The following is a 20,651-nucleotide window of genomic DNA, read 5'->3' as shown; positions in this document are numbered from 1 at the left end:
ATGTACTATAGTCCATCCCCGCGTCAAACAGTGACGTCAGCACAATGTAGATTTTAAACCTGGTAAATGAAAATAGCGCAAAAAGCACTTCTGCTAAAATCTCAGAAAAAGTTGTCTGGGGTTTCGTAACCCTTTAAGAAAAGGACATTTGAGTCATTTTAAACATTTTAAACTTCAATATATTTAACATAAATTAATTTCCCTATAGAACTACTTTTGTCAATTATTTTTTTATTATGGAAATTATTCATTTAGGATATTAATTTCATTTTAAAATCTTATATTCATGTAGTACGAGTTCATTTGTTGGTTTGGGTAGGTTATCACATCTGGGGCGCGGCCCCTTTAAGAGAGCGTCATTTTGGGGTTTGTCTCGTCTTCTTCTTCAGTTCGTGTGAAGCGCGGTTGAGCAAAGACGAGCTGTGCAAATGCTCCGGTTAAAACATCTGTTACTTATCAAATAACATGTATTTTGTGCAGAAAATGATATTTAAGGTTGAGCTGAACATGAGGAGAGGTAGTGTGAATGTTTTCATCATGTGTGTACAAGCTTCGTGGCTACTACAATCCGTTTGGTTGTTTTTTGGTTTTTTGAGGGGGAAGGCCAGATTTTCACTGATTATGCTTGTTGGTTCTTTTATTTACTTTTTTATGTTGTTTTGAGCCTATGAAAAATGTTTTTTTTTTTTTTAGATACGTCATTATTCGATTATAAAAGAGATATTAAATTTGTGAAGTGTTTTGAGTTCGTGGCAAGCGTGGCTGTGCTATTACTCCGATTGAAACTTTTGTTCATTGTAAAATAACAAGCAAAGTTTTTGGCTAAAATAATCTGTTTCACTTTTTTTTTTTTTTTGAGAAACTAGGCCACAGATTAAATTTTTTTCATGCATTTATTTTATTATGCTTCACGTTTTTGTTAATATTGTTTTGAATTTATGACAAATGTTTTATTTGGGAAAAAAGTTAATAGTTTGTTGATAATGTGAAAAATGAAAATGTGTTTGAGTTAAAGAGATTTGTATTTAAAGGTGCAATGTGTAATATTTAAAGGGATAGTTCGAGCATTTAAGACATGAAGTTGTATTCAATCCTTATCAGCACTATAGTGTATACACACTGACCCACACTGCGTTCACCTCCCTGGTCAGAGTTCTGGCCGCTGGAAGTTTTTCAAGAAAGTAGTCACGGTTAGTTTCCGGGGCCTCAAAACTGTGCGTTTTTACGTGGAAAAAAATATATGCGTTTCAAAGCTTGATTAATTTACATCACAAAAAACACTCCTGACAAAAATCATACCTCAGTTTTAATCGGCACTATATTCTTTCCGTTTCCATCAATCCGCGCTGCTGTCAGTTCAGCTGTTCCATTACACACTCAAATGACAACGACGTAAAAAGTAGAAAATTAACAATGGTGCGAACTTGTAAATTCCCAGGTTATGACCACAAGAATGTGCAGGGATCGCCGTTCAGATTCCATCGTTTTCCTGTTTCTGATATAGTTGTGAGACAGCTTTGGCTGGTTGCCATCGGCTACTCTGCGGGAGCTAAAATATCCAGTATCAAGGATTTTCGTGTGTGCAGTGCTCACTTCAGCGAAGACGATTACATCCCCAACCAAGGAGGAAAAATCAAAAAACGGATTTAAAAGAGTTCTGCTGTACCAGTACCACGGGTAAGCTCTATTTACTAACTTTATGTCGCATACGACAGGTTTATTTTGAAGCTAACGTCGGTTTTTATGCTAACGTCACACTGAGAATATTCTAACCGGGGCAGTGATAGCATCGACAATAATCGACTGTCTATGTGGTGAGAAAATCGGCAAATGTCATAACTAATGAATTTAATTGAATCTATATAACACAACAAAATATGATGCTTTGCTATATTTGTTATTGTCTGTAACTATGCGGAACGTGTGTCGGTATCATCGTGTTTATAAGTGTGCTTGAAGTCACATACAGGTAGGTCTAAACCAGGTATCTCCAACTCCGGTCATTGTGAGCTACATTCCTGCAGCTCGATGTTTTCCTATGACAGGACACCTTTCTCAAATGAGACAAGCCTGCTAATTACCCGTTGATTTGAGTCAGGTGTGTTGCATCAGAGAAAAACTAAAACCAGCAAGACAGTAGCTCACGAGGACTGGAGATCCCATGTCTAAACTGTACAGTAAACAATCTGATGTTTAGACTCCTGTGGAAATCACGTGAAACGAGGTCTTATATAAAAATATATATATCGTCTGTTCCGTCTGACATTGTGCTAAAATTGGTTTCATCATCAGAAGTTTCGTAGTCAGACATGTTGTCAGCGAGTCGCGCTATCAACAGCTGATCGGAACTGACAGCAGCGCGGATTGATGGAAACGGAAAGAAAATAGTGCCGATTAAAACTGAGGTATGATTTTTGTCAGGAGTGTTTTTTGTGATGTAAATTAATCAAGCTTTGAAACGCATATATTTTTTTCACGTAAAAACGCACAGTTTTGAGGCCCCGGAAACTAACCGTGACTACTTTCTTGAAAAACTCCCAGCGGCCAGAACTCTGACCAGGGAGGTGAACGCAGTGTGGGTCAGTGTGTATACACTATAGTGCTGATAAGGATTGAATACAACTTCATGTCTTCAATGCTCAAACTATCCCTTTAAGATGATCTCTAGACAGAAATGCAATATAGTATACATAACTATGTTTTCAGGGGTTTATAAAGACCTTACTTAATGAACCATTATGTTTTTATTACCTTAGAATTATCAGTTTATATCTACATAGACTGCGGGTCCCCTCACCCGTATTGTTTCTACAGTAGCCCTGAACGGACAAACTGCTCTACAGATCGCGTTTCATCACTGTTGTTCTAGCGGAAAAACACAGACACAATGATGAACAAGTAACTGTAATATTCACAATAACATCGTTTTATTGAATTATTAAGTAAATACAATTCCTTAATTTACGTTTTAAAAGAAACCTCATTACTCTTTGCTGTCTAAAACGACGACATCTTAATCCTGTGTGGGCCACCGTAGCTTCTGTAAAGGGAGGAGTGGTCGGTGAACGGGAGCCGTTGGTTGCAATTCACAATCTCACCACTAGATGCCGCAAAAATCTACACACTGCACCTTTAAGAGAAGGCCACATATTTTCTTTGATGCATTTTTTTTTTTTTTAATTGTCACAGAGCAGAAGGCAAAGAGGATCATGCGTTCAATAAAATGCATGGTCATTTAAATTGTTAATATTAAAGCGAATGCAATTTTCTTAGGGCAGTATTTTACCTAGAGAAAAAATGGTTGGGTTATGCAACAGACATAACATAATTTTGTGTATTTATGTAGTTAATAAACCAAACCCCCTTAAGCAATAAAAAAACAAAGGTAACGATAAGGCTTATATGTATCCAAAGCTTTAACCTGTAGGACCTTTGTTCAAGTTTGGAACACAAATTAAGATATTTTTGATAAAATCCAAAAGATTTCTGAGCCTATACAGATAGGAAGAGTACTACCACATTCAAGGTCTGAAAAGGTATCCAGAACAAGGTCAAAATAGTGATATCAGTGGTTCAAAAGAAGTTAATCATAAATTAATATTACATAAAGTAGGCTACATCAAATAAAATCGGCCTACAAGAAACATTTTTTATGCAGTTATAAGTCCATTGACTGATCCTTTTTTCCTGTAATATTTATATTAGGCTTATTATTATTTATATTCGTTTTTCCTTTGATTTAGATTTCATAACGTTCTGAATGTAAATGATAATGTAAATTCTGGAAGTGCCAATAAAGCTGTGTTTACAGTATTAAGACTTAAGATATACTGTATCTCTTGTGACTGTGTGCAGAGTGTTGGTTAATTTTAGTGACTCAATGTGTAACCAAAAAGCTTTTTAGTGTTTTTAGTCTTTCGCACTGATCTTTAAAAAAATTTAGCTTGTCGCAACGGTGTGGTGAGAAATTGAGTCAGTCCAGGAATCGGGTCCCCGACTGCAGTGACCACCTGATCTGGATACAGACTAGATCTGGTGGCTATGGTGACCTCGGAATAAAAAATAAAAAAGTATATGCAAGAGTTCCATGTTGCCACAAAGTCAGATTGGAGAGGACTTGCGTCGATGGCCGTCTAGGTGATGAGGTCTTCACTGATGATCTGTCTCTGGGGCTCATCTAGTTGACATGGATTCTGCTGACTTTCAGGGCTGTAGAGGTTATATCTGGGTGCTGATGGGTACAGACTGGATCCGGGGCACTGAAGTGACGTCTGATCTGGATACATGATCTGGTGGCTACGGTGACCTAGGAATAATGGTGTGTTCACACCGGACACGACTTGCGCGAATAAAATGCTTGAACATTTGAGTTTACTCGCATCATTCACGCGTGCAAATCACTTCTCAACAGACGCGAACTCGCATCATTGGAGGGGCTTCTGCCGCCTGGCCGCCAGTCTGTTTGTTGCAAAATGGCTGACATGGATTTTGTTGAGAGAGTAGCTGCGCTTTATTTATTATTTAGTTTGAAAATACGGCGATATGTCGGGTTTAGCTAATTTGTAGTCTCAATATGCATAATGAGCAGAGATGGGACCAAGTCACACATGTGCAAGTCTCAAGTCTTAACCTTCAAGTCTCAAGTAAGTCCCAAGTATTTTTTTCTTGGGCAAGTCAAGTCAAGTCGCAGGCTATGTCAAGTTAAGTCAAGTCAAGTCCTGTAGTAGGTCAAGTCAAGTCCAAGTCAAGTCACCTTATTATTGTAATGTTACCTGCAGAATCTGATCTAAATAAAGTGAAAAGACAAGATATAAATAAAATTAAAGCTGCAAGCAGCGATGAACGGGCCCTCGCACACGGGCTCACCGCCGACCGGTGGTTTTAGGAAAACAGCAAACGGTGGGCAGTATGCTTTTAATACATTAAATGTAGGAAAAATAGATCAAAGTCACTTAAATGTGCCAAACTTCCTGCTGCCAGCTGGTGGCGCTATGCCTATAACTGATTATTGGCATGTAGATGTGTTCAGGCCAGCACTTTCATCAAAAATATGAAGTTTGGTGCAGATTGACCTTAGTATGTTTGTGTTAGTGCAAGATATGATATATCCTACTGCCAATAGGTGGCGCTATGATAATATCTGAATATTTGCCTTTAGATGTCTTCAGGCCAGGACTTTTACCAAACATGTGAAGTTTGAGGCAGATCGGACATTTTATGTCTGAGTTATAACAACTTCTATGTCCATGGCGAAACATCAAACTTTGTCAGGCCACCAAGGACACGCCCTTTGACGAAAACTCAAGATCTTCGCAATTTAACATCTCTAAGGCCTCTAGATCAGACTGTCCAAATATAATGTTGATATCATTAAATCTCTAGGAGGAGTTTGGTACAAGTCATTTCCTGATGCCAACAGGTGGCGCTGTGATTATAATAGAATATTTGCCTTCAGATTGGTTCAGGCCAGGACTCTTATCAAACATGTGAAGTTTGAGGCAAATCGGACATTTTATGGCTGAGTTATAACAAGTTTTATATCCATGGCGAGACCTCGAAATTTGTCAGGCCGCCACGGACACGCCCTTTACCGAAAACTCAAGATCTTCACAATTTAACATCACTAAGGCCTTTATATTAGACTGACCGATTTTGGAGTTGATCTGTATAAATCTCTAGGAGGAGTTGGTTGTAGAGTACAGCATGACACTTCCTGTTGCCTGCAGGTGGCGCTATGAGTAAAACTGAATATGGGCATGTAGATGTCTTCAGGTCAGGAGTGTTATCACACATGTGAAGTTTGGGACAGATCGGACATTTTATGCCTAAGTTATAGCAACTTCCTTTTTCATGGCGAAACATCGAAATTTGCGAGGCCGCCACGGACACGCCCTCCGATGAAAACTCTAGATCTTCACAATTTAACGTCACAAAGGGCTTTAGATTAGACTCTGCAAATTTGGCGTTGATCCGAATAAATCTCTAGGAGGAGTTCGTTCAAGTACGACGCCTGAAAATGGCAAAAATGACACAAATTTTGTTGAGAATATTAATATTAACAGACTTCCTGTTGGGTTCCGGATTTTGATCCAAGAGGCTTTTTTGTAGGTATTGGTGTGTTACATGTGTGTACCGATTTCCGTGCATGTACGTGAATCACAGCTGAAAGCGCACACCGCTGAAAATCTAAAGGTGGCGCTGTCGAGCCATTTTGCCACACCCACTTCTGAAACCCATATCAGACGTAAATTTTCGCCAGGTTTGATGTGTGTGCAAAGTTTTGTGAGTTTTCGGGCATGTTTAGGTCCTCTAAAATGCGATTCATTTTGGAGAAGAATAATAATAATAATAATAATAATAATAATTAAAGCTGCAAGCAGCGATGAACGGGCCCTCGCACACGGGCTCACCGCCGACCGGTGGCTTTAGGAACACAGCAAACGGTGGGCAGTATGCTTTTAATACAGTAAATGTAGGAAAAATAGATCAAAGTCAATTAAATGTGCCAAACTTCCTGCTGCCAGCTGGTGGCGCTATGCCTATAACTGATTATTGGCATGTAGATGTGTTCAGGCCAGCACTTTCATCAAACATATGAAGTTTGGTGCAGATTGACCTTGGTATGTGTGAGTTAGTGCAAGATATGATATATCCTGCTTCCAATAGGTGGCGCTATAATAATATCTGTATATTGGCCTTTAGATGTCTTCAGGCCAGGACTCTTACCAAACATGTGAAGTTTGAGGCAGATCGGACATTTTATGGCTGAGTTATAACAACTTTTATGTCCATGGCGAAACATCAAACTTTGTCAGGCCGCCATGGACACGCCCTTTAACGAAAACTCAAGATCTTCACAATTTAACATTTCTAAGGCCTCGAGATCAGACTGACCAAATATAATGTTGATATCATTAAATCTCTAGGAGGAGTTTGGTACAAGTCATTTCCTGTTGCCAACAGGTGGCGCTGTGATTATAATAGAATGTTGGCCTTGAGATGTGTTTAGGCCAGGACTCTTATCGAATATGTGAAGTTTGAGGCAAATCGGACATTTTATGGCTGAGTTATAACAAGTTTTATATCCATGGCGAGACCTCGAAATTTGTCAGGCCGCCATGGACACGCCCTTTACCGAAAACTCAAGATCTTTACAATTTAACATCGCTAAGGCCTTTATATTAGACTGACCGATTTTGGAGTTGATCTGTATAAATCTCTAGGAGGAGTTGGTAGTAGTGTACAGCATGACACTTCCTGTTGCCTGCAGGTGGCGCTATGACCATAACTGAATATGGGCATGTAGATGTCTTCAGGTCAGGAGTGTTATCACACATGTGAAGTTTGGGACAGATTGGACATTTTATGCCTAAGTTATAGCAACTTCCTTTTTCATGGCGAAACATCGAAATTTGCGAGGCCGCCACGGACACGCCCTCTGATGAAAACTCTAGATCTTCACAATTTAACGTCACAAAGGGCTTTAGATTAGACTCACCAAATTTGGTGTTGATCGGAATAAATCTCTAGGAGGAGTTCGTTCAAGTATGACACCTGAAAATGGCAAAAATGACACAAATTTTGCTGAGTAAATTAATAATAACCGACTTCCTGTTGGGTTTCGGATTTTATCTCAAGAGGCTTTTTTGTAGGTATTGGTGTGTTACATGTGTGTACCGATTTTTGTGCATGTACGATAATCACAGCTGAATGCGCACACCGCGGAACGTGTAAAGGTGGCGCTATTGAGCCATTTTGCCACACCCACTTCTGCAACCCATATCAAACGTCCATTTTCGCCAGGTCTGATGTGTGTGCAAAGTTTCGTTAGTTTTCGGGTATGTTTAGGCCCTCAAAAATGCGATTCATTCCGGATAAGAATAATAATAATAATTAAAGCTGCAAGCAGCGATGAACGGGCCCTCGCACACGGGCTCACCGCCGACCGGTGGCTTTAGGAACACAGCAAACGGTGGGCAGTATGCTTTTAATACAGTAAATGTAGGAAAAATAGATCAAAGTCACTTAAATGTGCCAAACTTCCTGCTGCCAGCTGGTGGTGCTATGCCTATAACTGATTATTGGCATGTAGATGTGTTCAGGCCAGCACTTTGATCAAACATATGAAGTTTGGTGCAGATTGACCTTGGTATGTGTGAGTTAGTGCAAGATATGATATATCCTGCTGCCAATAGGTGGCGCTATAATAATATCTGTATATTGGCCTTTAGATGTCTTCAGGCCAGGACTTTTACCAAACATGTGAAGTTTGAGGCAGATCGGACATTTTATGGCTGAGTTATAACAACTTTTATGTCCATGACGAAACATCAAACTTTGTCAGGCCGCCATGGACACGCCCTTTAACGAAAACTCAAGATCTTCACAATTTAACATCTCTAAGGCCTCGAGATCAGACTGACCAAATATAATGTTGATATCATTAAATCTCTAGGAGAAGTTTGGTACAAGTCATTTCCTATTGCCAACAGGTGGCGCTGTGATTATAATAGAATATAGGCCTTCAGATTGGTTCAGGCCAGGACTCTTATCGAACATGTGAAGTTTGAGGCAAATCGGACATTTTATGGCTGAGTTATAACAAGTTTTATATCCATGGCGAGACCACGAAATTTGCCAGGTCGCCATGGACACACCCTTCAACGAAAACTCAAGATCTTCGCAATTTAACATCATTAAGGCCTTTATATGAGACTGACAGATTTTGGTGTTGATCTGATTAAATCTTTTGGAGGAGTTTGTTGCAGAGTACAGCATGACACTTCCTGGTGCCAGCAGGTGGCGCTATGAGTAAAACTGAATATGGGCATGTAGATGTCATCAGGTCAGGAGTGTTATCACACATGTGAAGTTTGGGGCAGATCGGGCATTTTATGCCTGAGTTATAGCAACTTCCTTTTTCATGGCGAAGCATCGAAATTTGCCAGGCCGCCACGGACACGCCCTCCGATGAAAACTCTAGATCTTCGCAATTTAACGTCACAAAGGGCTTTAGATTAGACTCACCAAATTTGCCGTTGATCCGAATAAATCTCTAGGAGGAGTTCGTTCAAGTATGACGCCTGAAAATGGCAAAAATTACACAAATTTTGCTAAGAAAATTAAAAATAACCGACTTCCTGTTGGGTGTCAAATTTTGCTCCAAGAGGCTTTTTTGTAGGTATTGGTGAGCTAGATGTGTGTACCGATTTTCGTGCATGTACGTGAATCACAACTGAAAGCGCACACCGCGGAACGTGTAAAGGTGGCGCTATCGAGCCATTTTGCCACACCCACTTCTGCAGCCCATATCAGACGTAAATTTTCGCCAGGTTTGATGTGTGTGCGAAGTTTCATGAGTTTTCAGGTATGTTTAGGCCCTCAAAAATGCGATTCATTTTGAGAATAATAATAATAATAATAAACGGAGCAATTCCAATAGGGTCCTCACACCATCGGTGCTCGGGCCCTAATAATTAAAGCTGCAAGCAGCGATGAATGGGCCCTCGCACCCGGGCTCACCGCCGACCAGTGGCTTTAGGAAAACAGCAAACGGTGGGCAGTATGCTTTTAATACAGTAAAAATAGTAGAAATATGTCAAAGTCACTTAAATGTGCCAAATTTCCTGCTGCCAGCTGGTGGCGCTATGCCTATAACTGATTATTGGCATGTAGATGTGTTCAGGCCACCACTTTCATCAAACACATGAAGTTTGGTGCAGATTGACCTTGGTATGTTTGAGTTAGTGAAAGATATGATATATCCTGCTGCCAACAGGTGGCGTTATGATAATATCTGAATATTGGCCTTTAGGTGTCTTCAGGCCAGGACTCTTAACAAACCTGTGAAGTTTGAGGCAGATCGGATATTTTATGGCTGAGTTATAACAACTTCTATGTCCATGGCGAAACATCAAACTTTGTCACGCCGCCACAGACACGCCCTTTACTGAAGACTCAAGATCTTCGCAATTTAACATCTCTAAGGCCTCTAGATCAGACTGACCAAATATAATGTTGATATCATTAAATCTCTAGGAGGAGTTTGATACAAGTCATTTCCTGTTGCCAACAGGTGGCGCTGTGATTATAATAGAATATTGGCCTTCAGATGTGTTCAGGCCAGGACTCTTATCGAATATGTGAAGTTTTAGGCAAATCGGACATTTTATGGCTGAGTTATAACAACTTCTATGTCCATGGCAAAACATCAAACTTTATCAGGCCGCCACGGACACGCCCTTTACCGAAAACTCAAGATCTTCACAATTTAACATCACTAAGGCCTTTATATTAGACTGACCGATTTTGGAGTTGATCTGTATAAATCTCTAGGAGGAGTTGGTTGTAGAGTACAGCATGACACTTCCTGTTGCCTGCAGGTGGCGCTATGACTATAACTGAATATGGGCATGTAGATGTCTTCAGGTCAGGAGTGTTATCACACATGTGAAGTTTGGGACAGATCGGACATTTTATGCCTAAGTTATAGCAACTTCCTTTTTCATGGCGAAACATCGAAATTTGCGAGGCCGCCACGGACACGCCCTCCGATGAAAACTCTAGATCTTCACAATTTAACGTCACAAAGGGCTTTAGATTAGACTCACCAAATTTGGTGTTGATCGGAATAAATCTCTAGGAGGAGTTCGTTCAAGTATGACACCTGAAAATGGCAAAAATGACACAAATTTTGCTGAGAAAATTAATAATAACCGACTTCCTGTTGGGTTTCGGATTTTATCTCAAGAGGCTTTTTTGTAGGTATTGGTGTGCTACATGTGTGTACCGATTTTTGTGCATGTACGATAATCACAGCTGAATGCGCACACCGCGGAACGTGTAAAGGTGGCGCTATTGAGCCATTTTGCCACACCCACTTCTGCAACCCATATCAGACGTCCATTTTCGCCAGGTCTGATGTGTGTGCGAAGTTTCGTTAGTTTTCGGGTATGTCTAGGCCCTCAAAAATGCGATTCATTCCGGATAAGAAGAATAATAATAATAATTAAAGCTGCAAGCAGCGATGGTAGGGCCCTCGCACTCGGGCTCACCGCCGATTGGTGGCGAATGGTGGGCACTATGCTATTAACACAGAAAATGTAGTAGGAATATGTTAAAGTCATTGATATGTGCCAATCTTCCTTCTGCCAGCTGGTGGCGCTATGCCTATAACTGAATATTGGCATGCAGATGTGTTCAGGCCAGTGCTTTTATCAAACTTATAAAGTTTGGTGAAGCTTGAACATGGCATGCTTGAGTGTAAGTCATGACATATCCTGCTGCCAACAGGTGGCGCTATTACAAAATATTGTCTTTTAGATGTCTTCAGGCCAGGACTATTGCCAAACATGTCAAGTTTGGTGCAAATTGTACATTGCATGCTTAAGTTAGTGTAAAACAAGTAATTTGCTGTTGCCAGCTGGTGGCGCTATGACTATAACTAAATATTGGCATGTAAATGTATTCAGGCCAGGACTCTTATCAAACATATTAAGTTTGGGGCTGATTGGACATTGCATGCCTGAGTTACAGTAACTTCCTGTTTCATTGCATTAAGAGTATGCTTTAGCACTTAGCTAAATGTTGCTAACATGTTTCTAACATGTTGCTACCCTATTTTAACACTTGTTGATATTTTTAAAATGTTGCTAGGCATCCACAACAGTATTAAATATGTGGCTTCCTATTACCAGCTGGTGGCGCTATGACTATAGCTGAATATGGGCATGTATATATCTTCAGGCCAGGACTCTTATCAAACATGTGAAGTTTGGGGCTGATTGGACATTGCATGCCTGAGTTACAGTAACTTCCTGTTTCATTGCATTAAGAGCATGCTTTAGCACTTAGCTAAATGTTGCTAACATGTTATAGCATGTTTCTAGCATGTTGCTACTCTATTTAACACTTGTTGATATTTTTAAAATGTTGCTTGGCATCCACAACAGTATTAAACATGTGACTTCCTGTTGCCAGCAGGTGGCACTATCACTATAACTGAATATGGGCATGGGTTTGTGTTCAGACCAGGACTCTTATCAAACATATTAAGCTTGGGTCAGATTGGACATTGTATGCATGAGTTACACTTATTTTTCTTTGTATTAATATCATGCTTTAGCTCTCAGCTAAGTGTTGCTAGCATGTTTTAACATGATTCTAGCATGATGCTAGCCTATTTAAAACTTGCTGACGCTTTTTATTATGTTGCTAGGAGTCCGTAACACCATTAAACGTCACTTCCTGTTGTCAGCAGGTGGTGCTGTGACTATAACTGCATGTATATATCTTCAGGCCAGGAGTCTTATCAAACGTGAAGTTTGGGGCTGATTGGACATTGCATGTCTGAGTTACAGTAACTTCCTGTTTTATGTCTTTAACAACATGCTTTAGCACTAAGTAAGTGTTGCTAGCATGTTTGAGTACGTTTTAAACTAGTTTAGCACTCAATGGCTTTTTTAGTGTGTTGCTAATAGTGTGTCACAGTGTTAAACATGTCACTTCCTGTTGACAGTAGGTGGCGCTATAACTATAACTGAATATTGGCATGTAGATATCTTCAGGCCAGGACTGTTATCAAACATGTGAAGTTTGGGGCTGATTGGACATTGCATGCCTGAGTTACAGTAACTTCCTGTTTCATTGCATTAAGAGTATGCTTTAGCACTTAGCTAAATGTTGCTAACATGTTTCTAACATGTTGCTACCCTATTTTAACACTTGTTGATATTTTTAAAATGTTGCTAGGCATCCACAACAGTATTAAACATGTGGCTTCCTATTACCAGCTGGTGGCGCTATGACTATAGCTGAATATGGGCATGTATATATATTCAGGCCAGGACTCTTATCAAACATGTGAAGTTTGGGGCTGATTGGACATTGCATGCCTGAGTTACAGTAACTTCCTGTTTCATTGCATTAAGAGCATGCTTTAGCACTTAGCTAAATGTTGCTAACATGTTATAGCATGTTTCTAGCATGTTGCTACCCTATTTAACACTTGTTGATATTTTTAAAATGTTGCTTGGCATCCACAACAGTATTAAACATGTGACTTCCTGTTGCCAGCAGGTGGCACTATCACTATAACTGAATATGGGCATGGGCTTGTGTTCAGACCAGGACTCTTATCAAACATATTAAGCTTGGGTCAGATTGGACATTGTATGCATGAGTTACACTTATTTTTCTTTGTATTAATATCATGCTTTAGCTCTCAGCTAAGTGTTGCTAGCATGTTTTAACATGATTCTAGCATGATGCTAGCCTATTTAAAACTTGCTGACGCTTTTTATTATGTTGCTAGGAGTCCGTAACACCATTAAACGTCACTTCCTGTTGTCAGCAGGTGGCGCTGTGACTATAACTGAATATGGGCATGTATATATCTTCAGGCCAGGAGTCTTATCAAACGTGAAGTTTGGGGCTGATTGGACATTGCATGTCTGAGTTACAGTAACTTCCTGTTTTATGTCTTCAACAACATGCTTTAGCACTAAGTAAGTGTTGCTAGCATGTTTGAGTACGTTTTAAACTAGTTTAGCACTCAATGGCTTTTTTAGTGTGTTGCTAATAGTGTGTCACAGTGTTAAACATGTCACTTCCTGTTGACAGTAGGTGGCGCTATAACTATAACTGAATATTGGCATGTAGATATCTTCAGGCCAGGACTGTTATCAAACATGTGAAGTTTGGGGCTGATTGGACATTGCATGCCTGAGTTACAGTAACTTCCTGTTTCATTGCATTAAGAGTATGCTTTAGCACTTAGCTAAATGTTGCTAACATGTTATAGCATGTTTCTAGCATGTTGCTACCCTGTTTAACAGTTGTTGAATTTTTTTAAAATGTTGCTAGGCATCCACAACAGTATTAAACATGTGGCTTCCTGTTACCAGCTGGTGGCGCTATGACTATAACTGAATACGGGCATTGGCGTGTGTTTAGGCCAGGATTCTTATCAAACGTGTTAAGATTGGGGCTGATTGGACATTGTATGCCTGAGTTAGAGTAACTTCCTGTTTCATTGTATTATTAGCTTGCTTTAACATATTAGCTAAGTGTTGCTAGCATGCTTTATTATTTTTGTAGCATGTTGAATATTAAGTTTGGGTCAGATTCAACATTATATAATAATAATAATAATAATAATTCATTACATTTATATAGCGCTTTTCTAGACACTCAAAGCGCTTACAGTGTCAGGGGTATCTCCTCATCCACCATATACATGAGTTACAGCAATTTCCTTTTGTATTTGTATTAATAGCATGCTTTAGCTCTTAGCTAAGTGTTGCTAGCATGTTTTAGCATGTTTGTAGCATGTTGCTAGCCTATTTAAGACTTGTTAACGCTTTTCAATATGTTTCTAGGAGTCCGTAACAGTGTTAAACATGTCATTTCCTGTTGTCAGCAGGTGGCGCTATGACTATAACTGAATATGGGCACTGATGTGTGTTCAGGACCGGACTGTCATCAAACATGTGAAGTTTGAGGCAGATCGGACATCGTATGCCTGAGTTATAGCAACTTCCTTTTTCATGGCGAAACATCAAAGTTTGTCCGGCCGCCACGGACACGCCCTTCGACGAAAACTCTAAAGCTTCGCAATTTAACATCGCAAAGGCCTTATGATGACACTCAGCAAATTTGAAGATGATCGGATAAAAACTGTAGGAGGAGTTCGTTAAAGTATGAGGCCTGAAAATGGCAAAAACTGCACAAAAATCATACAGGAAATTCAATATAACGGACTTCCTGTTGGGTTTCGGATGTTGCACCAGGAGACTTTTTTGTAGGTATTGGTGTGTTACATATGTGTACCGAGTTTCGTACATGTACATGAAACGTAGCTCGAGGGGCACTCCGTTGAAATTTTATAGGTGGCGCTATCGAGCCATTTTGCCACACCCACTTTTGAAAACCATATCAGATGTAAATTTTCGCCAGGTCTGATGCGTCTGCAAAGATTCGTGAGTTTTCGGGCATGTTTAGGCCCTCAAAAAGACTTTTCACTTTGGAGAAGAAGAAGAAGAAGAAGAAGAAGAAGAAGAAGAATTAAAGCTGCAAGCAGCGATGACCGGGCCCTCGCCATATGCGCAGTCACCATCCCGATAGCATCAGGAAAACGGTGCCCAGTTGGCACATGCATTCACAGTAACCCTCTGCCAGTTTGGATTTAAAGTTTACAGAATTGAAAGGGTTAATTAAAATCAACACACAGACACATACACACAATATTTAAAATTTTGCCATCCAGTTTAATTTGTTAACATTAACTATATTAGTTAACATGAACAATAATTAAATAGCATTTATTAATGTTAATTAATATTAAGCTAAAAAAAGTATTCATATATTATTAAAAGGTACATTGGTACATTTATTTATATTTGTTAAAAATATTTGTGGGTTCATGTATTAATAATACATAATAAGGGTATTCTTAAGGCATTATAATGAATGCATAATAAATTATAAAAAACCTTATAATATGTTGTATCATCTCATGAGCATTCATAAGAACAGTTTCAATGTATTAGAATTTTTACTTTTTTTATTATAGCTTTTATGAGTATGATTACCTCTTCATAGTTATAATGTATAAGTCTCATATTTTGCCATCTTACTGATGTCACTTTACTTAAATCATACAAAGACCACTTATAAGTAATAATAATAATAATTCTCAAATAGCCATTAGATCAGGTATCAGATCAGATGAATGTATAATATGATCAGTTTAATTATTTTGATGGTACCCGTTAGACAGCTTTTTATAAGTAACTCTGCAACTGCATGTCAGCTAGCAGTAATTATTATTTGTTGTGGTAAATATATGCTAACACTGTATTTAGACAGTTCCCCAAAAGACAAACTGATTATAAGTAACTTTGCAAGAACATGAACCTTCTACTTAGCCTAACATTAAACTAAGTCTACACTGTAAGGAGTGTTAGTTGGTGAGAGTTAGTTGTTAATAGTCAATAGAATAGAGTATAATGTAAACAAAATAAATCTAATATGATATAGTCCATTACAAATGAAGTAGGTTTAAAATGGTGTCTACTGTGTGTTATAAATAATCATAATCTTAAAAGTTATAACCTCTAATATTTAAGTATTATAATGTATGATAATTGTTGTTATGAATATTCATTGAATGATATAATATATTATACGTTTTTTTATAATGCATTATGCATTCATTATAATGCATTAGAAATACCCTTATAATAGGGGCTTCATAGAAAGTGTTACCAAATCAGTGAGAGACAAACAAAACATTTCATAATTTTTCATTAAAAAATAACTAATTTTTTTATGCTTTTTAGTGTTTATTTTAAAATTATGTAAAAGTATTCTGACAGTACAGTACAGTACATAACAACTCCAAATAAATCTATGCATTTGTTTCCTTGTTGCACATTGAGAATGAACAGAATAGGATTAGAGGTAAAAAATATTCCTTATCATACGAGGACCTCTGGTGTTCATCCCTTGTATTACAGTCTTCATTTCTCCCTCTCTCACTTCTGGATACTTTTAATGTTTTTGGGGCCTCTGAGCATGATACAATTTTGATACCAAGCGTATTTTCTAGGAATGATTTGTTCTTCATATATACAAAGTTTTGAAGAGTTGGTATTAGGCACTTTAAAGATATATGAAAATGAATGCTACTTTTTTTTTACTGTGACTTTAAAAAATCACCACATCAACACCATTCAAGATATCCCAAATCCGCTCACAATTTAGCATTTTGAGTATATTCTTATCATGTTGACAAAGTTTGGTGTGAACTTCTTATTTCTGCTTTGTTTAGTATGATTTTATTTACAGCCTGATTTTTCCAAAAATCCACATTCAAATAAAAATAGCCAACTTCCTGTTTATTATAGCTAATGAGTGTTAATTAGAAAGTTGTCCGGCTTGATGAGACCAATATATGTACCGAGTTTGGTGACTGTTGGCAAAACTAAACCCCCAACTTTGGTCAAAAGGTGGCGCTATAGAGTGCCTCCTCCACGCCCATTTATGGGCTTTTATCAGTGTCTAAATATCATTAATACAGATGTGTGTGTTGAGTTTCATGAAATTCTAAGTATTTTAAGTGGCTCGAAAACACAAAAAACTAAAGTTAAAGTTTGACACGTTGCCATGGCAACATGATAAAAGTTATCGATAATGCCCTTCACGGATTGTCATCGGCCGTGTTTCGACATTATTGGGATGAAGTTTGAAGCAAATTGACAAAAATTAAGAGGCTGATTTAAAAGCATTTAGAAAACGTTGCGCTTTCTGCTGCCAGTTGGTGGCGCTATAACTTTGACTCATAATAGTCACATCTCTGTGATTGGCTTCATACGATGAACAAACTGCTGAAGTTTGGTCAAAATCAGACAACGTGTGTCAAAGTTATTAGACACTTCCTGTTTCTCATTTCTCGCCATAACTTTGTCGCCCCGCCACGGCCAAACCGTTCGAGATATCCAAAATCCCCTGGCAATTTTGCGTCCCCAATGTCTTGAGGTCATGCTGACCGAGTTTGGTGGCCATCAGTGGAAAGGCTTAGGAGGAGTATTTCAAATTCCATTGCATGCGCTTTTTAGACATCCCTGAATAGCTGACTTCCTGTTAGGCGAAGCACTGACTTTGAGCATGAACGCTGTTCAGACCGATGAGGTCTATATGTGTATGAATTTTGACAATTGTAGGTCATCCGGTGTGTGCTCCAGAGTCCCTGAAAAGTCGCAATTTTTAACGTGATGCCACGCCCCCCCCAGGTGACCCCCCCCATGTCAAAGTTTGTCCGGCCCTGATGGCCGCAGGTTCCAATGTGTGTGCAAAGTTTCAAGAGTTTTCGTGTATGTTAAGGGCCCCGAAATGACCCAAAACATTGATGAAATAATAATAATAATAATAATAATAATAATAATAATCCTTAGAAAAACAATAGGGCCTTCGCCCTTTTGGGCTCGGGCCCTAATTAAAGCTGCGAGCAGCGATGAACGGGCCCTCGCACCTGGGCTCACCGCCGACCGGTGGCTTCAGGAAATCAGCAAACGGTGGGCAGTATGCTTTTAATACAGTAAATATAGAAAAAAGTCATTAGTCATTTAAATGTGCCAAACTTGCCGCTGCCAGATGGTGGCGCTATGCTTGTAACTAATTATTGGCATGTAGATGTGTTCAGGCCAGCACTATTATCAAACATATGAAGTTTGGTGCAGATTGACCTTGGTATGTTTGAGTTAGTGAAAGATATGATATATCCTGCTGCTAACAAGTAAGAACAAGATTCATGATAACAAAATGTTATTATTGCTTGCTTTACGTCCACCACTTCTGCTGAAATGTCATCGTTACCTATCTGTACAATTTTTGTGTGGATATTGCTTTGCTGGTGACTCCTCCTGTTATAAGACATCACTCTTAAGCGCTACATTACTAAGAATCAATAATGAAGACGGTGCCCACTTGGCACATGCATTCAAAGTAACCCTCTGCTAGTTTGGATTTAAAGTTTACAGAATTTAAAGGGTTAGACTTTAAAATCAACACACAGACACATACACACAAAATATAAAATGTTGCCATTCAGTTTTATTTGTTAGCATTAACTATATTAGTTAACATGACCAATAAATAAATAGCATTTATTAATGTTAATTAATATTAAGCTAAAAAAAAGTATTCATATATAGTTTATGTACTGTGAATTAGCATGAACATGAACACAGTTCATGTGGGTGTACAGCAATACACAATAAAGTGCTCTATAAACTCTTCATTCTTTCAAAATATCTTTAAAAATCAAGTTGAGTATTTTAACGGGGTGATATATATATTTATAACTGATCTTAAAATTATGGTTTTCAGATGTTTTGAAGAGATAACAGTAACGTTTGTTTTGTTGTCAAAGTTTGTCTTAATTTTTTATTATTATTATTTTATATTCAATAAATAACACTATGTAAATATTGTCTATCAATGAAGATAAATTGATCATGCTAAAAAGTTGTATTTTTTTTAAATCTTTTGCTATGTGACTGAATAGGACAAGTTCATGGTACAGTTAAGTAAAAAATAAATTAAAAACAACAACTGCAAAATACGAACAATGAAAGACTTAGTGACCCTTTATATTTTCTCAAAATATCAGACTCTCAAAGATCAGACATATTTATGTAATTACAATACATATGTGCATTTTTTGTTCAAAGATGGTCTGTAGGATGGCTCTCTACTCTGTCACCCTCTCTGCCTCTCACCCCTCCCCCCTGCAATAATGAGCTTCTCTGTGCCTGACTGAACGCACACACATACTGTAGAGACATTCACCAGAGTGACAGCAGGTTTCTGAGTTATTTTTTAATTTTCTTTAATTCATTGAAGCTTGTATAAAATTTATATTTCCAGCACTTGCTCAGAATGATTAGATCTCTGTGTGAAAAAAGTTTTAAAGAGTTTGGATGCTGCACTTTAAAGATATAAAAAATTAGGGTTATGTTTTTTACTACATCTTTAAAAAATCACCACGTCAACACCGTTCGAGATATCCGAAATCCGCTCGCAATTTAACATCTTCAGAAGCTTCTCTTCATGTTAAAAAAGTTTGGTGTGAACAGCTGGTTGTTCTTAGGAGTAGTGTGAATTTGTTTACTACCTGATTTTTCAAAAAATCCACCTTCAAATCAAAATAGCCGGCTTTCTGTTGGTCTCAGCTAATGAGTTTGATTTAGAAAGTTGTCCAGATTGATGAGAACAATATATGTACAGAGTTTGGTGACTGTAGGAAAAACTAACCCCCCAACTTTTGTCAAAAGATGGCGCTATAGAGTGCCTGCTCCACGCCCATTTATGACCTTTTGCCAGTGTCTAACTATCATTAATATTGATGTGTGTGTTGAGTTTCATGAAATTCTAAGCATGTTATCTGCCTCGAAAAGACAGGAATCTAATTTTAAAGTTTGACACGTTGCCATGGCAACAGCATTTGATTTATCATCGACCCCTTTACATATTCTTTATCGGCCGTGTTTTGACATGATTTTGATGAAGTTTAAAGAAAATCGAGTAAAATTAAGAGGCTGATTTCAAAGCATTTTGAAAATGACACGTTTCCTGCTGCCAGTTGGTGGCGCTATAACTTTGACTCATAATAGTCACATTTATGGAATCGGCATCATACAAGGAACAAACTGGTGAAGTTTCATCAGAATCAGGCAATGTGTGCAACAGTTATTAGACACTTCCTGTTTCTCATTTCTCGCCATAACTTTGTCGCCTTGCCACGGCCAAACCGTTCGAGATATCAAAAATCTCCTCGCAATTTAGCGTCCCCAATGTCTTGAGATCATGCTGACCGAGTTTGGTGACAATCCCATGGAATTCCTGGGAGGAGTACGTTAAATTCCAGAGCATGCGCTTTTTAAACAGCCCTAAATATCTCACTTCCTGTTGCGTGGAGCCCATGACATAGAGTACAAAAGTTGTTCAGCTCAATGAGTTCTATATGTGTACCGAGTTTCATATGAGTACGTGCAAGTATGTGTGCGCAGTACATCAAGTTTTCAAACTGTGTTCCAGGGGGCGCTGTAGAGGCCCTGAACCACGCCCGGGTCCCAGCCTCTGTGGCATCC

Source organism: Garra rufa, chromosome 1, assembly GCF_049309525.1.
Source record: "Garra rufa chromosome 1, GarRuf1.0, whole genome shotgun sequence".
Classification (NCBI taxonomy): domain Eukaryota; kingdom Metazoa; phylum Chordata; class Actinopteri; order Cypriniformes; family Cyprinidae; genus Garra; species Garra rufa.
The sequence above is the reverse complement of the archived record's forward strand: the minus strand, read 5'-3'. Positions refer to the sequence as shown.